A 12,550-nucleotide genomic window follows, 5' to 3' on the forward strand; every position below is an offset into this window, starting at 1 on the left:
TTTATACATCTCTATAAGATCACCTGTCATTTTCCTACATTCCAATGAAAAGAGTCCCAACCTGCTCAGTCTCTCTCCATAACTCAGTGCCTCGAGTTCTGGTCGTAAATTTCCTCTGCACCCTTTCCATCTTAATGGAATCTTTCCTATAGCAGAGTGACCAAAATTGAACACAATATTCCAAATGCAGCCTCAGCAATGTCTTGTACTACTAGAACATAACATCCCAACTTTTATACTCATTGCCCTGGCTGATGATAGCCAGCATGCCAAACACCTTCTTCATTACCCTGTCTACCAGCGACACCATTTTCAGGGAACCATGTACTTATCCTCCTAGGTGCCTCTGTTCTACAACACTTGTTTTTTCCATATCTTTTATTTTTGGGACCCTTTCATTTTTTTATTAGTACTCAACTAAATAAGTATTTTCAGTTACTAAAAACACACCATTCAAGGCATCCATCAAGTCTCAGTCTCTATAAGGGTACAACTACATTTAAATCATTCATAATAACAAAACATTCTCATTCAAGATCACTTTGGCATAAAAATTTACCAACATCCACCCAGTTACCATCCACACACCTCTGACTAGTCCACCCTACAGGCAAGTGCAATTGGTTGATATATTTAAATATTTTGAAAAGCACATGCAGCATTTTTAAAGCAAATTAATAAAAATACAGCATGATTGACATTTATTGTTGGCACAGGAATTTATTGGTGAATAAAAAATTAGGATCTTTTTCCCTCTGCTGGTCTTTGAGGGATTTTATTTAAGGTTTTATTGATTAACACCATAAAATTCAAGCCCTTAGGTCCAAGAGCAAATTTCATTTCATGGCAAGTTAACCTTACGGGTCGATTTTCCCTCCAGTTTTTTTACTTGGTTTTTTTTCCAAAGATTCCCTCCTGTCATAAATAATTAAAAACAACTAAAAGTTATTTTAAAAAATTAAAGATGCTAAAAAGTTTGAGAAATTAATTAAAAAGATTAAGATAAAGTAAAATGAAGAAAAATTAGTCAGCCACTTGTCCTGTCACTCAGAATAACATGGCCAGCCACCCCTGGTATAAAACCAAGGGGTCAGATGTGACATGTAACTGGCCACTCTTCTCAGTACAGCAGTTCTCCAACTCATTTATGGAGCGGGAGCTCAACTACACTCCTGGAACCATTAGCTAAAGGTATATCTGACCTGGCTCATTATAACCATGAGCTTAGAAAGAGAAATGTTGATGTTTATACAATACTATTACACGTAAGCTCATCATTTCAATGTTCAAGCTGGAGTCATTGCAAGCTCCCATCATCCTCTAGTCCAATGTGCCCATGCCTTTCACCAGCTCTTTATCTGGACATTCTTCCATTTTAAAATTCGCATCCATGTCCAAAACCCGTCATGACCTTTTCCTCCATGTTTGTAATCTCCTCTAGTCCTGGAATCACTTGAAAGATCCACGCCCTTCAATTATGGCCTACTGAACATCCCCAAATTGAACATCTCCATCACGGATGAGCTTGCCAATATTCATCGCCCTCTATCTACTCTCATCCATTACAATCAGTTGTGATTAATAAGCATTCACTACCCTCTTAGACAGCACCAACCACATTCTTGTCACTTGGACAATTTTGATCTACACTCTATCACAGACATTCCCTGTGTTCTCTCCACCCCTGTCCTTCTCTGCAACTTAAAACACATTGTTTCCTCATTTTTCCAATGCTGATGGAGGATCGTTGACCCAAAATATTAACTCTCTCTCCACGGGTGCTGCCTGAATTGCTGGATATCACCAGCATTTTCTGTTCTTATTCCTGAGCTTGGGAATTCAGTCCCAAGACCTCTCTGACTCTTCATGAAAGTGATATGGTATAATCTTGTAATTAGCTTTATGGGTGAACCTTTCAAATTAAATTAGTGTTGCATTTTTTATCTTGGGCTGAAACTTCAAAATGTGGTTTCCCCGCCCATACAGGGGTAATTAGCGTCATGGTTAAGTTAGTGAACAAACAGTTATTGATCCAGGGTGTGAGTTTAGAATCCCACCATGGGTGCTGACATATTCAAATTTAAGAAATTGAATAAATCTAGAGTTAATTATTGTCTCAGTAACTTCAGCCATGGATGCACTTTGTTGCTGTAAAAATCCATTTGATTTACTGAAGACCTTCAGGGAATTGGATACAGGAGAAGGAAGGTTATGCTTTAGTTATATAGAGTAAGACCACATCCGGAGTACTGCGTGAAGAACATAGAACAACAGCACAAAACAGGCCCTTCGGCCCACAATGTTGTGCCAACATAGCTAATCCCTCCTACCTACAGAATACCCATATCCCTCCATTTTCCTCCCATTCATGTGCCCATCCAAGCCCCTCTTAAAAGCCCCCAGTGAATTTGCCGCCACCACTCTAAAGTATTGATCTCTTTATTTTGGGAAGGATGATAATGTGTTGGAAACAATTCAGAAAAAGTTTATAGAGTCATAGACCTATACAGCACAGAAACAGGCCCTTCAGCCCAACTCGTCCATGCCAACCAAGATGTCCATCAGAACTAGCCCCATCTGCCTGCATTTGGCCCGTATCATTCTAAATCATTTCTATCCACATACCTGTCTAAATGTTGGTTATTAGACTGATGTCTCAAGTAGGCAAGTTGTCTTGTGAGGTAAGGTTTGGATAGGCTGGGCATGTATGTGAAGGGTGATTTGGTTGAATGTTGCAAGATCCTGAGAGGCCCTGCCAGAGTAGATGTGGTGAGGAACAGCTTCTTCCCCTCCGCCATCAGAATTCTGAACGGTCCATGAACCCATGAACATTATCCCTCTTTTGGCACTATTTATTTATTTTTGTAACTTATAGTAATGTTTTTGTCTTTATGTCTTGCACTGTCCTGCTGCCACAAAACAACAAATTTCACAACATATGTCAGTGATAATAAACCTGATTCCGATTCTGAGGATGGTTCCTCTTGTGGGAGAATCTGGAACGAGGGTTCACTGTTTAAAAATAAGAAGCCGCCCATTTAAAATAGAGATGAGGTGATTTGTTTTTTCTCCCAGGGGTTTGTGAATCTTTCTTCCTCAGAGGGCTGGGGTATCAAAAACAAGAGGGCAATAAGTTTTAAAGGGGATTTGAGGGGTAAGTTTTATTACACAGAGAGTGGTTGATATCTGGAATGCACTTCTAGAGGAATCAGATACAATTACTATATTTAAGACACATTTAGACACTTGAATAGGCATGGCATAGATATGGTCCTAATGCAACTATTCCTGCTTCTAATTCATACGTTCACCTCTTTGTTTTCCTCTCAGATGCTACCTCGTTGGCCAAGCCTTTGGAAAACTGTCTTCAAGACAATTCTGTTTTGATAAGACAGCTGTGAACTGCCTTGTGATGCCTCCTTAATTTAGATGCACCACATATACAAGTTACCATGAATTCTTTTAAAAATATAGCCAAATTGGAAAAGTTATCTAATTCATTTTAGCTTAGCAAAATTGTTAGCTGATTATTTTTCTTGGCAATTATAAAAATTCCTGCTGGGATAACCCTTACACAGTGATATATATGATAATTTGATTGTGATGAGTTCTTTGCAGAAGTCCACGTTGCCCCCTCTAATAAAAAAGAAAATTGTGTTGCAGAATTTTGCTTGAACCAAACAGCAAGTTGTTTGTTTTCCAAACATACACCTCTTGGGACCCGTTATCCTCTTCTGCTTAATTCTGGGATCAATTATGTTTTAATTTTCCAATTCTGTTCCCTGTCAACAAAGAAAGCAGCAAAAAGATATAAATGAATAAAAGGAAATGGCAGAGGTATTGGTTTATCCTCACGTGTACTGAGATAGTGAAAAACTTTGTTTGCGTGCTATCCAGGTAGATCATGCCATACATTGAAGTAGTAAAAAGAAAACAGAATGCAGAAAACAGTGTTACACTTACAGAGAAAGTGCAGTGCAGGGAGACAAATAAAGTACAAGGGCCATGAGGAGGTAGATTGGGAGATTAAGAGTTCATCTTCATCATATAAGAGGTCTGTTCAAGAGTCTGATAACAGATAGAAGCTGTCCTTGAGCCTGGTGGTACGTGCTTTCAAGCTTTGTATCTTCTGCCCAATGGGAGAGGAGTGATGAGAGAATGACTAGGGTGGAAGGGGTCTTTGATTACGTTGGCTGCTTTCCCGAGGCAGCAGGAAGTGTAGACGGAATCAACAGAGGGGAAGCTGGTTTGCGTGATGGTCTGATGGAAAATTCCAGAGATTCCTTTGATTTAAGAACTTCCTCCTTGGCCCAGTCCTCGATGGTGTCCCTTCATGCCAAGACTGTGCCCGCTAGTTACAGTCTCTCTAGCCTAAGGAAACATCCCTTTCAAAGAGATCACATCAATCAATCCAAATGTCAGGAGGGACAGACAATAACTTTGCACAGTTTTAGAACCAGAGACCAGAGATTTTGTTCTCCCCCTCTGTTTCCCTAATAGTTGTTTTGATCTTGTTAGGATTTGAAATATTAGACATATGGGTCCTGTGAACCACCTTAAACTGTATCAAAGAATGTCTAGCACACCTTGAAGATGTATTAACTAATTGGAGAATTTTCTTCCATGTCTCTATAGGTAAGGTATCTGGAGTTCTCCTTCCCATTCATTCTTAATTTTATCGAGTGTCTCTAGATGTATTTTCATAATCAGATCATAAATTATTGCTATCAAGCCCTTCTGATAAGGATTAAAACCTAAATTTTTTTTCTGTAATTTCAATTTTATGTGGCATTGGAAAAGTAGGTAAAATAACTTTTAAAAAATTTCTGATCTGTAAATATCAAAAAAAATGTGATCTAAGCAAATTGTATTTATTAGACAACTAAAAAAAAGACAAAAGACAATTATCAATGAATAGATCATGAAAGCATGTTATTCCTTTCATTTTCTATAAAGAAAAAGCTAAATCAATTCTGGATGGTTGAAAGAAAAAATTGGATTGGTTAGGACTTGATAAAATGAATTTATTCAATCCAAAAAATTTACGAAATTGAAACCATATTCATATTGTTTGCTTAGTTATTGGGTTAATCATTTGGTTCACAGGACCCATATGTCTAAGGATAAGTTAGCCCGTTTTTATCACCATATAAATGCTATATGTGACAGATGTAATTCGGAGGTGGCTTCCCTGACACATATGTTTTGATCCTGCCCTCTTTTGGAAAAATATTAGAAAGACATTTTTAATATTATTTCAATTGCATTGAATATTGATTTACAACCTCATCCTATTACTGCAATTTTTGGGTTACCAATGATGGATTCTGGCTATTTATCTGCTTCAGCTTGTCGTATGATTGCATTTGTTACATTAATGGCCAAGAGATCCATTCTATTTAAATGGAAGGATCCTATACCCCCTACCACAGTTCAATGGTTTTCTCAAACTATAACATGTTTAAACTTAGAAAAAATTAGGAGTTGACCCCTCGCTTAAATTTGAGGAAGTTTGGAGTCTATTTATTCAGAACTTCCATATGATGTAAGCAGACCTTTTGCAAATCCCTTTCAATAACCTTTTATTTGAATATAGAGGAGTGGAGCTAACGACATAATAATGTTTTTTAACCGAAGAAATAACACCCTAGCTTTTTTTTTGAAGTTTTTGGTTTGCTTTTGTTTATTTTTTTTTAAATTTGGGGTTCTCTTTTCATATAATTAAATTTCTTTTCAAATTCTTTTGTATCATGTTCACTTGGAAAGAGATTGGGAGGTTCAGATTATATATTTTACTCCTGTGAGTGTATAAGTCAACTGTTATTACTGTAATCCCGATCTCTCCGCACCATGTGTATAATCACCGTTGCTATGTATATTAATTTGAAATTTAATAAAAAGATTGAAAAAGGATTTGAAATATTAGCATAGGCACCTGTATAAAACCTTCAGTTACATAACTTACAGCAGCTCAGTTTATTTGCATTGGAGCTGCATCACCATCACTCCCACAACGATAGCTTGGAGCAGAACGAATAAATGATTTAGATCATTAATGTTCCCTTTTCATGACCACAGAAGTTGGACGGCTTCATTGCAGCAAAGTGCATGATTGTCAACTTTTATGAGTGGTGGGTGTTTTTTAATTTATTTTATTCACAGAGAGGGGACAATTCTGTCTAAGCCAGTATTTATTGTCCACCTCTAATTGCTCTGAACTGATGAGGCAATTAAAAGTCAACCACATTAGTGAGGCTGGAGTCATATAGAGCTGAGACCAGATAAGGACGACAGATTTCTCTTCCTGAGGCACATCAGTGAACCAGATAGGTTTTACAACTTGACAGTTATGTGACCTTCATTGGTAAATTGGTTTATTGTTGTCGGATGTACTGAGGTACGTGAAAAACTGTGTTTTGCATGCCATCCATACAGATCAGTTCATCACATCAGTGCATTGAGGTAGTGGAACGGAAAACAGTAACAGAACACAGAATGTAGTGTTACAGTTACAGAGAAAGTGCAGTGCAGGTAGACAGTAAGGTGCAAGGTCATAACGAGGTAGATTGTGAGGTCAAGAGTCCCATCTTATCATAATAGGGGACTGTTCAATAGTCTTATAACAGCAGGATAAAAGCTGTCCTTGAGCCTGGTGGTACGTGCTTTCAGGCTTTTGTATCTTCTGCCCAATGGGAGGAGAGAGAAGAGAGAATGTCCAAGGTGGGGTGGGGTCTTTAATTATGTTGGCTGCTTTACCGAGGCAGTGAGAAGTATAGACAGAGTCCACGGAAAGGAGGTTGGTTTCCGTGATGTGCTGAGCTGTGTCCACAACTCTCTGCAGTTTCTTGCAGTCTCGGGCAGAGCAGTTGCCATACCAAGCCGTGATGCATCCAGATAGGATGCTTTCTATGATCCAAAAAAAAAAGTCAGTGAGTGTCAAAGGGGACATGCCAAATTACTTTAGCCTCCTGAGGAAGTAGAGGTGCTGATGAGCTTTCTTGGCCTTTAGCGTCTATGTGGTTAGACCAGGACATTGGTGATGTTCACTCCCAGGAACTTGAAGCTCTCAGCCCTCTTGGCCTCAGCACCATTGATGTAAACAGAAGATGTGCACCGCTCCCCTTCCTGAAGTCAATGACCAGCTCTTTTGTTTTGCTGACATTGAGGGAAGGCTGTTGTCATGACACCATGTCACTAAGCTCTCTATGTCCTTCCTGTACTCCGACTCATCATTATTTGAAATTCGGCCCACTACAGTGGTATCATCTGCAAACTTGCAGATGGAGTTAGAGCAGAATCTGGCCATGCAGTCGTGAGTCATGATTTACTCTTACAGAGATAATCTCTAATTCTAGACCAATTTCTTGAAACCTAATTTCCCCAGCTCCCATGGGATTCAAACTCGTGCCTCTGGATCAATGTCGATTCACCCAGTAACTTCACCGTGACACTAACTACAGCTGTCTGGACAGGGAAACCAAAGTTTGAAGTTTCACTTCAAGATAACAGACGCCACACTCATCCAATTGAAAAGATTCATCAATAAAGCTGATTATAAGATTACACAGCATCGCTTTCATGTAAATGGCAGTGGAAGATAAGCACTGTCTGTTTGTCAAAGCTTGAGATGACACTAAAAGCATTGGTCAAAGCACTGTGTGGGTTATAATACTTTGCTGTTTCAGTGAAGCATCATATAGGTTATTCCAATTTTTCCACATTTTCTTTAATCTGCATGCTGCAAAATTTATGTTGTTACTAATTTGTGTTGCAGATTATTATAACATTTCCATAAAGAGTCCACCTTCAAAGCTTTCTGTGGCATTCTAAGTACTGGGCTCAGGTGGTAATCATTTATAATGAAGTTCTCAGTGAATTGTTCCCAGAGGTTAAGCTCATCTCCATCTAACCACCAACACCAGGGCAAAGTGGAATATTAAAAAGTCCATGAAACCATTAACTCATAACTCACCAGTGGATTAGAGACCGGTTATAGTCCAGGAAGAACTAAATTAATAGCTTAACTTTCAGCATTTTTAAGAAGCTTTTCTGTCATGTCTGACGAAACTGAACGAGTTTTTCAATCACTCACACTCCAGAAGGGGTAAAAAAAAGGCGATGCAGTTAACGTCAGGGACCTTTAAACACAAACACAAAGTACCACATAACAGGCAAAAATGAAGCCCATGAAATGAAATTTTCAGTAGCATCATGTGTATGAAGTTGGCATGGAGACAGAAAGCAGAGAGTTGTGAGTGCAGGAATATGGTAGTGGTGCAATGGTTAAATTATAAGGCTAGTAATCCAGAATTCTGAATGAGCAATCCAGAGACCTGAGTCCAAAACCCATCAAAGGAACTGTGGAATTAAAAAACAATTGGTAATGATGACCACATAAACTACTGCATTGTTGGAAAACATAAAAACTTAATGTCATTAGGGAGAGGAAATCCTTACCCATCCTGGTCTATATGTGACTCCAGCTCCACCCTATGTGGGAAAATTAATGGAGGAATGGGATTGCTCTGCGAGCCACCATGGACTCGATGGGCTGAAATGCCTCCTTTTCTGTCATAAGGACATGTGGGAATATAATTGATTCTGAGACAGCCGAGCAAGCTGCTCAGTTGTACTGTTCCTACTACTATTAAATAGAATTGGACGGCAGCAGTTCAAAAAGGTGGATCAACACCACCTTCTTGAGGCAGTTAGGGATGCATAATAAATAACAACAAAACAAAATAAATAAAATAAACAAATAAATAATAAGTGTTGGCCTTGCCAGTGATGCCCAGATCCTGAAATAATGAATGAATGAATGAAGTAATTGCAGTGGCTTATCTTCAGAATCCATATTAGGACATTTGTTTGTTCTGATAGATAGTGAAGTGTTTATTCCAACTGACCTTAAAGAGGTTCAGAAGATCGTAGAACATGGAACACTACAGCACAGTACAGGCCCTTCGGCCCACAATGTTGTGCTGACATTTTATCCTGCTCTAAGATCTATCTAACCCTTCCCTCCAACATAGCCCCCCACTTCTCTATCATTCATGTGTCTATCTAAGAATCTCTTAAATGTCCCTAATGTATCTGCCCGCACAACCTCTGCCGGCAGTGCGTTCCATTGGTATCGGTTTATGATTGTCACTTGTACTGAGGTACAGTGAAAAACTTGTCTTGCATACCAATTGTTCCGGTCAATTAATTACACAGTGCAGTTACATTGAGTTAGTACAGAGTGCATTGATGTAGTACAGGTAAAAACAATAACAGTACAGAGTAAAGTGTCACAGCTACAGAGAAAGTGCAGTGCAATAAGGTGCAAGGTCATAACAAGGTAGATCGTGAGGTCAGAGTCCACCTCATCGTATAAGGGAACCATTCAATAGTCTTATCACAGTGGGGTAGAAGCTGTCCTTAAGCCTGGTGATGTTGTCAGGTTCCTGTGTCTTCTACCTGATGGAAGAGGAGAGAAGGGAGAATGACAGGGGTGGGTGGGGTCTTTGATTATGCTGGCTGCTACACCAAGGTAAAGACAGAGTCCAAGGAGGGGAGGCCGGTTTCCGTGACGCACTGGGCTGTGTCCACAACTCTCTGCAGTTTTTTGCGGTCCTGGACAGAGCAGTCGCCGTACCAAGCCGTGATGCATCCAGATAGGCTGCTTCCTATGATGCATCAATAAAAGTTGGTGAGTGTCAAAGGGGACATACTCACCACTCTCTGTGTAAAAAACTTACCCCTGACATCCCCCTTATATCTTCCTCTAATCACCTTAAAATTATGCCCCCTTGTGTTTTCTCACCCTAGGGCCATGACTCTGATTATTTGTCCTATAATGAGGGAGGTATATAAGACAAATAGTCAGAGTCTTTTTCTCAGGGCAGGGGGAGTGTAGAACTAGAAGGCACAGGTTTAATGTGAGAGGGAAGAAAGTTAAAGTACATACGTTTTTCACACATATGGCGGTGATTATCTGGAACGAGCCATAGAGCAGACACAATTACAACGTTTAAAAGGCATTTGGATAGGTACCTAGATGGAAAAGGTGTAGAGGGATACAGGCCCAATGTAGGCGAATGGGATCAGTCTAGATAGGCATCACAGTCAGCATGGGTGAGCCGAATGGGCCCATTTCTGTGGTCTATTATGATTCTGGTCATACAAAAAGGCCATAATAAATCTGCTTAATTTATTCCCTGAGCTAGATTAAATTCTTGAACTTTAATATTTAAATGACCATCCATCGACTGAAGCGTGCAAAAACAATACAACCACAGGTGAAACCTGATTGTTCAGATTTCTGCTGGTAACGCTGAAGAAATCCACTCATCACAGGTTAAGTCACCCAACAGCAACCAGGTTTAACATGAAAACACAGTTTTCATTAAAGTAATGACAAGATTTGCGGTCCTGATTGCTATAAGTGGAAACTATCCACCAATTGGCATATTTGGCAGTCCCCAGACACAATGAGCCCTTTCCTTGCCGCATATATCATCATACAATTCCGTGACAAGAAGCTGTGAAAAATTCAACAACTGGGGAAAAGTAGAGGGCTCAGGAAAAGGAGAGACAGCTTTGTCATGTAGATACTAATGCACCAAGAATAGCAGTCTAACCTTTCCTAAATGCCTGCTCATTTACCAATTAGCAGTCTTGAAGAAAACATTTCCCTTTTTTCTATTTCCAAGCTCCTTAACAAACTTTAAAATTCCCTTTCATGAAATGTGACATTTCCCTTTGACATTAGATTGTAATTATATTCAGCATGCTCAATAGATTTTCTTTGATACACAAGGATTCAACTGACAACTCATGTTCCAGCAATACTATTGGATGAACAAAAGCACGACAAATTCAACAAACCTGTGTATAATTATTAACTAGCTATTGCTCTTTATAAGATCACAGACTCTTTCATAAGCTCTGGGTATTTTCAAAATAATTTAGGGTCAATCAACTACATTTGAAATGTAGTCATCACCTTGCAAGAGTCTACAAGATGCACATTTGCAAGTTGTTAGTAGTTGATTAGCTGATTAACAGCAGCAAATACAGAGAAGGTAGGTGTAAGCAAAGTGGCTATTGTGAGTGGACTGGAGTTAGAGTGAGGGACTGTGGCTTTGGTGAGTAGAGGCTAAGGTAAGTTTCTTTCTCTGATATTTCCTTTAGTGCCAGGCCAGAGTAGTGAGAATGGCTCCAGGGTCAGTGGTGTGCTCATCTTGTGAGGTGTGGGTGTCTCCCTGACAGCTACATCTGCATGAGGTGCATCCAGCTGCAGCTCCTTACAGAGTGTTAAGGGAACTGGAGATGCAGCTGGATGGCCTTTGGGAGAATGAGTTACAGGGAGGCAGTCACCTCTACGCTGCAGGAGACAGGTTGCTGGGTGACTGTCAGGAGAAGGACAGAGAAAAGGCAGGTAGTGTAGAGTACCTCTATGGCCATTCCCCTCAGTAACAGGTATACTGCTTTGGATACTGTTAGGGTGGGGGCATGACCTACAGGGGAAAGCCAGTGACCAGGTCTCTCCACTGAGCCTGGGTATGTGATGCAGAAGGAAAGAGGAGCTTGGTAGTGATAGGGGATTCCATAGTAAGGGGGGCAGACAGGAGATTCTGTGGATGTGAAAGAGACTCCCGGATGGTATGTTGCCTTCTGGGTGCCAGGGTCAGGGATGTCTTTGATTGGGTCCACAGCATTCTGAAGGGGAGAGGTGAACAGCCAGAGGTTGTGCTACCAATGACATGGGTGGAAAAAGAGATGAGGCCCTGAAGAGGGAATATCGGGAGCTAGGTCAGAAGCTGAAAAGCAGGACCTCTGGGTTAGTCTCTGGATTGCTGCCTGTGCCACACACCAGTGAGGGTAAGAACAGGATGATTTAGCAGATGAATGTGTGGCTGAGGAGTTGGGGCAGGGTTTCAGATTTATTGATCATTGGGATCCCTTCTGGGGAAAGTATGACCTGTATAAAAGGGATGGGTTACACCTGAACTGGAGGGGGACCAATATTCTTGCGAGAACGTCTGTTGGAGGTGGTTTAAACTAGTTCAGTATGTGGATGGGAAACTGTGATAGGTCAAAGGTTGGTGTATTTAGTATACAAGTAGATGCAGAGTGTAGAAAGACTGAGGAAGGATAGGCAGTTGAAAGGGCAAAATTGCAGTCAGTTGGATGGGCTGAAGTGTCTACTTTAATGCAAGAAGTATCAGGAAGAAGAGTGATGAACTTAGCGCGTGGGTCAGTACTTGGAACTACGAAGTGGTGGTCATTAGAGACTCGGCTGTCACAAGGGCAGGAATGGCTGCTGGATATTATGGGGTTTAGATCCTTCAGCAGGGACAAGTAAAACAGATGGGGTAGTGGGACAGTGTCACAAAGGGAGGACATCTCGGAGGGATCACCTACTGAGTCAGTGTGGGTGGGATTGGCACCTCAGTGTAAAAGGCATAGATGGGGCAGAGTTTGTTAGATGTGTCCCAGACGATCTTGACCCACTGCAATTCGTCTATTGCCGAACCAGGTCTACAGTGGATGCAATCTCCCTGGC

Source organism: Pristis pectinata, chromosome 5 (assembly GCF_009764475.1).
Source record: "Pristis pectinata isolate sPriPec2 chromosome 5, sPriPec2.1.pri, whole genome shotgun sequence".
NCBI lineage: Eukaryota > Metazoa > Chordata > Chondrichthyes > Rhinopristiformes > Pristidae > Pristis > Pristis pectinata.